Here is a 6,227-nt window from a genome sequence, read left to right on the forward strand (position 1 = left end):
AACTTTTCAAAAGAAGACAGAATAATGGCCCGAAAACATATGAAAAAATGCTCAACATCTCTAATCATCAGGGAAATGCAAATCAAAACTACAATGAGATATCACTTATCTCCAGTGAGACCAGCCTTTATCAAAAAGTCCAAAACAGGGCCGGGTGCGGTGGCTCACGCCTGTAATCCTAGCTCTCTGGGAGGCCGAGGCGGGCGGATTGTTTGAGCTCAGGAGTTCAAAACCAGCCTGAGCAAGAGCGAGACCCCGTCTCTACTAAAAATAGAAAGAAATTAATTGGACAACTAAAAATATATAGAAAAAATTAGCCGGGCATGGTGGCGCATGCCTGTAGTCCCAGCTACTCAGGAGGCTGAGGCAGGAGGATCGCTTGAGCCCAGGAGTTTGAGGTTGCTGTGAGCTAGGCTGATGCCACAGCACTCTAGCCTGGGCAACACAGTGAGACTCTGTCTCAAAAAAAAAAAGAGAACTGCTTCTGTCTGTGTGTCTATATGTCTATGTGTCTATATATGTCGTATATGTGATATTTTACTACCAAATTATACAAAAGGAGCTCTAATTAATTAGCTTAAAATAATAAGTGCTTAAATCAAATATTTTATCAAGAAGATAGACACTAACTCAAATGGTTTTTGGTTCACATGACTTTAAGAATACAGTAATTGACCTCTGCTTAACTTTCTTTTCGATTCTGTTGCACCCTGATTCACAATTTCTCTTTATGTTCATCTTTAGAGAGAGACAATTAACATGGACCCAAATACCTCAGAGATACTGTGAGTCTTCTTCAATATTCACTCAAATTCTCAAAGCTGATTTAGACTCTTTAACCTTTACCCAGGGATCTACTCTTGTTCAGTACTTGTTTAGTATGTTGATGATCTTTTGCTCTGTAAACAGGGTGCTCTCTTAGACTCATTCTTTTAAAGACTCTAGCTGAATGAGGCCATAAAGCCTCTAGGTCTGAACTCCAGTAGGTGCAGACAACTGTTACTTACTTAGGACAAAAAATATTAATATCTCAGGGCACTCAAGCTCACCTCAAAATGCCTTGAGTCAATTTTGTTATAGCCCTCACTAGAGCTTGCACACTGACAATAGGAAAAGCTGCCACTATTTATACAAGACTCCAAGTATGCCTTTTGAGTCTGCCATGCACTTTGCACAATTTGGAAAGCTCATTTCTTAATTTCTGCCAACATTCCTATTGCCAATGGACCTATAATATCAGATAGATTGTATATTGGGCCAAACAGACTCCCTGTGCGCCCCGCCCCCGCTTTTTTTTTTAACTTTTTGACTTGTACTTATCTCCCATAACATGGGATATATGTGCAAATGGGGGATAATTAAGAAAAAAATATATATATATATAAATAGTTGGTACTGCCTTGGGATCTACAATATCTCTGACCAAATTATTTCCCAGTGAACTATTTGTAAATCTCACCAAATCTCTGGAGGAAACCGACACTCTCTAAGAAGCCCCCAAAAGCCCAGACTATCCGTTTTGGCACCCCAAATTGGTTTTATATAAAGATTTACCTCCAGCTTTAGGCTTTTCTCACTGTCCAGTTATTGTTTTCATGATTAGTGGATGGACTGAGTACTATCCAACTAGGTGTGCTGACGCCACAACAGTGGTAAAGAAATTAGTAACTGAGATTATTCCTCGTTTTGGTATTCCTTTATGGATTGAGTCAGATCAAGGGACTCATTTTAAATCACTTGCTTACAAAGGCTCTGGGGTACTCATTAAAATTTTATACCCTATATCATCCCCAATCCTCAGGGCAAGTGGAATGTAAAAGTCTAGAAATAAAAAGGACTTTGAGAAAAGTCTGTCAAGACACTGAACTTAAATGGCCAGAAACATCACCTTTGGCCCTTATAAAAATCCAGAATGCTGCAATTAGGAGACATGGTTTAACCCCTTTTGAAATAGTGTTCTGTCACCCCATGCCTACTGACACACTTATAACCCTTCAATTCCTGGACTGACTGAACACTATGGGGATTTAAGTGAACAATTTGATACCATGACTAAGCTACATACAGACACTGACTAATATGCTTGGAATATATCAACAGGTGAAAAGAGCATGGCCTCTGCTGACTGATAAGCCTTGCCACCCTTTTTTTTTTTTTGACCAAGAAATCGTGTGTACATCAAAGTTTTACAAAACACGTGCTGTCACCTCGCTAGGAAGGCCCTTATGATGTACTCTTAACTACCTACACTGCCACAAAGATAAAAGAAAATCCTCCTTTATTCATGTGAGCCATGCCAAACTTTACCAGGACAATTGGAGGATGACCACTACAGGTGACCTGAAAATAAGGATTTCCAGGGCCAGTTCCCAGGCCCCTGAAGCAGACATCTTCTCCATGTAGACAGTTTTTTCCCAAGATCATGGATCAAGAAACCCCATTTTTCATCTAAAGACAGATTTTTTCCTTTTTATCTCCCCCCCACCATGGTCCTTTTTAAACCCTTCTTCCTTTTAGCCTTCCCCTTCAAGGATTGGACACTGGAAGCTGTGGATATCACCTCAACCTATTCCATTCTTCCTTTTATCTTCCACTATAACTCTTCTTTCAAATTATGCCTTGCTCTTACTAACCCTTACTGTTTTTTCCAGCAAGCCAGGCATAGACCCAGCAACCCTTTACACCAGTCTTTCAAACCCTGGCTACACTAACTAGTCAATCTAATTGCTGGTTATGCCAATATGTAGACCATTCAGAGGAACCTAAACTCATTTTGTTTCTGCCAATGTGACAGCCTGGTGGAACCAGTCTGGAAGATGGATATATGATAACATGTAGCATCCACAACCAGACAAAAAACATCATGCTGCTTCTCCTGCTGGTGAGTCAACTGAACACAGAAAAACCTCTGGGGAAGCTTAAGAACTGTCAGGTAAAATCAGTAGAAAGAATTTTTCTCTTTTCTAGGTGACATACTAGGGCAACATTGTGATCAAACCCTATGGTTTGACTCCACACAATGACATTCTTACACTCTTAGGTGTACTAACCCTCATGATGTCAGTAATTGTCAAATCACCAGATGTTATGGAAGGCTCACAAGCCAGGCCTGTGCAACTTGGGGTAGTTCACTTGCTCCCGTTGTTAAGTTGCCAAACACTAAAGATTGTATATGGACAGATCAAAAGTCTGGACTGACTTAGTTAAGTGATAAAACCAAGCCCTGTAATTGCCAGAACCAGACCAAAGGCCTTTAGTATCAGATATTTCATAAGCTGTTCTGTTCCTATAGACTGGCAGGGACACGTGGACTCTGGCGATGTGGAAATACCAGTGAGGAAGAAGAGGTACAGCAAACTCCAGACTGGGAGGTCACAGGTTCCAACCTGACCCTATCCGTAAATTACACTGGTCTTTTTATTGCATGTGATGGTAAAGTATACAAGTGATTCCCTCCTAGATGATCAGGACGCTATGGACTTGGTTATCTGACACCCTCTGTTACCAGGTACTCTACTTTAAATGCCAGCCAAATTACAAACGGGCTCTTTCATTCATAAAGCGGTACCAAGCAAATGTACTAGATGTGATATTTTTAAAAACCCACTTGTATATCACAACTCTAAGTTCTTTTTGGTGCTCAGGACTCTTTCCCAGCACTTGGAACTCGTGAGATGGGAAAGGCAGTTTTGAATCTCTCCATGGTAATAGACAAGAGTTCAGTATCACCATGTAAGCATTGGGAGCACTTCAGTTAGAAGTCAACAGTCTAGTCTCTGTTGTATTTGAAAACTGCTGCACTCTGGATGCCCTGACAGCCCAACAGGAAGGAACTTGCATGATTATTAGTAAAAAAAAAAAAAAATGCTGTTTCTATGTAAAACCACACAGGACAAGTAGAGACTGTCATCTACACTTCTTAAAAGACAAGATAAATATTCTCCATCAGATTAATGAAGACCTATTTCCAGGAAGGAGACTGGTTAAATGGGGTGTGGGGAAATGCGCTTAGATCTGTTCTTTTCTGCTTATTCTCATTCTAATCTATGCCCTTGTCTCCCTTTTCAGATCTGTTACTAGACTATTAACCTGCTCTCTCTCTCTCCACAATTACGGAATCAGCTTTTAATGTGTGAAAGTTCTAGGGAAGTTCCAGATATGGGGGATGAAGGAGCTCAGGAAATTTCACCCCAAAATATGACTCTTGGTATAAAAGAGTATTTTGAATTACAGGTCCTTTGAGATCAAAAAAGCATTGGAGGGGCTTTCCCTCTATCTGCATAAACCAGACTGACCAATCAAAAGATCAAAGGGGGCAATCGACTTCCCTTCCTCTCCCTGTTATCTCAATATATTGCAGGTAGGAGGATGAAGAATGCAACCAGACCTGGCCCAAATCATTTAAATATAATACCTGTCTCTCAGATTAATTTAAGTTGCTCAGGTTAATTTAATCTGCTAAAAGAATCTTTACAAGTCAATCTGTTTTCCCCATCCATTCATCCTCCCTAGCAACCATTTATTACCTCCAAACAGGATTACCCATACTGCTCATCTCCCCCTCCCCTCTAAAAGACAGGTATAAAAATATCTGGACTTCCTTGGGATATTGGATAATCCCTCTGTGATTCTCCCCATGTGCACGGCAAATAAACCTTTCTTTTATTAATCTGCCTTATTTGTGAGTTAATCTTTCAAGGAACTTTCAGGGGAAAGGGCAAGTTTCCCCCTCACTCCTACAGTTTCATCATCCACCCAGCTATATCAGCCATAAACTCAAGCTTCCTCTTTGACCCACTCCATTAACCATCACATACAATCCATTCACTAATCATGTTGCTTTTTCATCTCCTAAATACAGTATTCTCTAACTTAGAGATTCTACACAGAGGTTCATGGACCCTGGAAGCTTTCAGAGGATCTATGAATATGCTGAATTGTAGGCAAAATTTGGTATAATTATGTGTATTAGCATTTTTCTGAGGAGACTATGTAGGCCATAGCTTTCATCACATTCTCAGACAGGTCTGTGACTCAACAAAAAGTTAAGAACCATTTCTCTAAATGCATCCATGTCTCTTCATCCACCGTCCGGCTCTGACCAGATGTAGTCACTGCAGAGGACTGTTTCTCCCTATAACAGCCTCTGTGCTCTCTAAAGCTGCATATAAGGAGGGGATCTTGCTGAGGCTTTAGGCTGAGGCCAGCAGTGGTGGATGCACTCTGCCCTAGGGAGCTCCTGTGTGCCATTGTGGCCTGCTGCCCTCGCCCCTTATGCCAACAGATCACTTATTCTCTCTTCCTTTTCCTCCCACCCCCCATCTCTCCTTTATCTTCTCCTTTTCTCTTTCATTCATTCTTTCCCTTCCCCAGCTTCTGTCTCATGCTTCATTAACACACTAATTATAGGGTAATCAAATCTTTGACATACAAAGCTTGAAGCCTCTTAAAACCAAGACCAGAGGCAGCATTCACCCTGCTCATTGGCTCTCCCTTGCAGAGTCCCCAACATTTCCTTCATAGGAGAGGAAAGGGGAGTGGGGGGCCTGAGCCTGGAGGTGTGGGATCAGTAAGTATGGCCACCCCAGCCCCAAGGATAGCTGTGGTGGGTTAAGAGGAATACAGCGGGCAGATCAAAGAATCTTAGGCCTTACAATCTTTGATTAAAACTTAAAGTTTGGAACAAACTTTACATTCTCTAACCCAATGTTTCTCCCATCTCTTCATTCCTTTCTTTTCCTCAACCCGTATTTCCAACAAAAAGTTCTGTTGACTTTGCCTCAAAATATATTCCATCCTGTTCTATTGATCAATGTGTGCATTCTTTCCTTAACACTGTAACAAAGGGAACAGCCTGAAAAAAGGTAAAACTGTTTCATGAGCTGTCTCTTTAAACCTCCCCCACTTTTTCAGGAATTAAAACCTGCATCCCTGTGGTAGGCCAGTAATCAGAGGGGCAGGGGAGCATCTTTTCTTCTTTGTACCTCAGGAGATGATGGCTCAGCGGAGGTCACAGAGGTCATGAGTCTGTCTTCACCAGGGATGGGATGGATCAGAACCATCAACTATAGTTAAACAGCAATCACCTGAAGCTGAAAATGTCTTTTAAAAGCTCTGTATTTCTGCTTATAGATGGGATGTTGGTACTTTAAGATGAGAGTGTGCCAACCTCCTCATTTGGCAGCACATTAATAAACCTCCCTTTCCCAGCCTGAGCAAGAGCGAGA

The sequence above is a fragment of the Propithecus coquereli genome, unplaced genomic scaffold (assembly GCF_000956105.1).
Source record: "Propithecus coquereli isolate 6110/MARCELLA unplaced genomic scaffold, Pcoq_1.0 Scaffold671, whole genome shotgun sequence".
Lineage (NCBI taxonomy): Eukaryota > Metazoa > Chordata > Mammalia > Primates > Indriidae > Propithecus > Propithecus coquereli.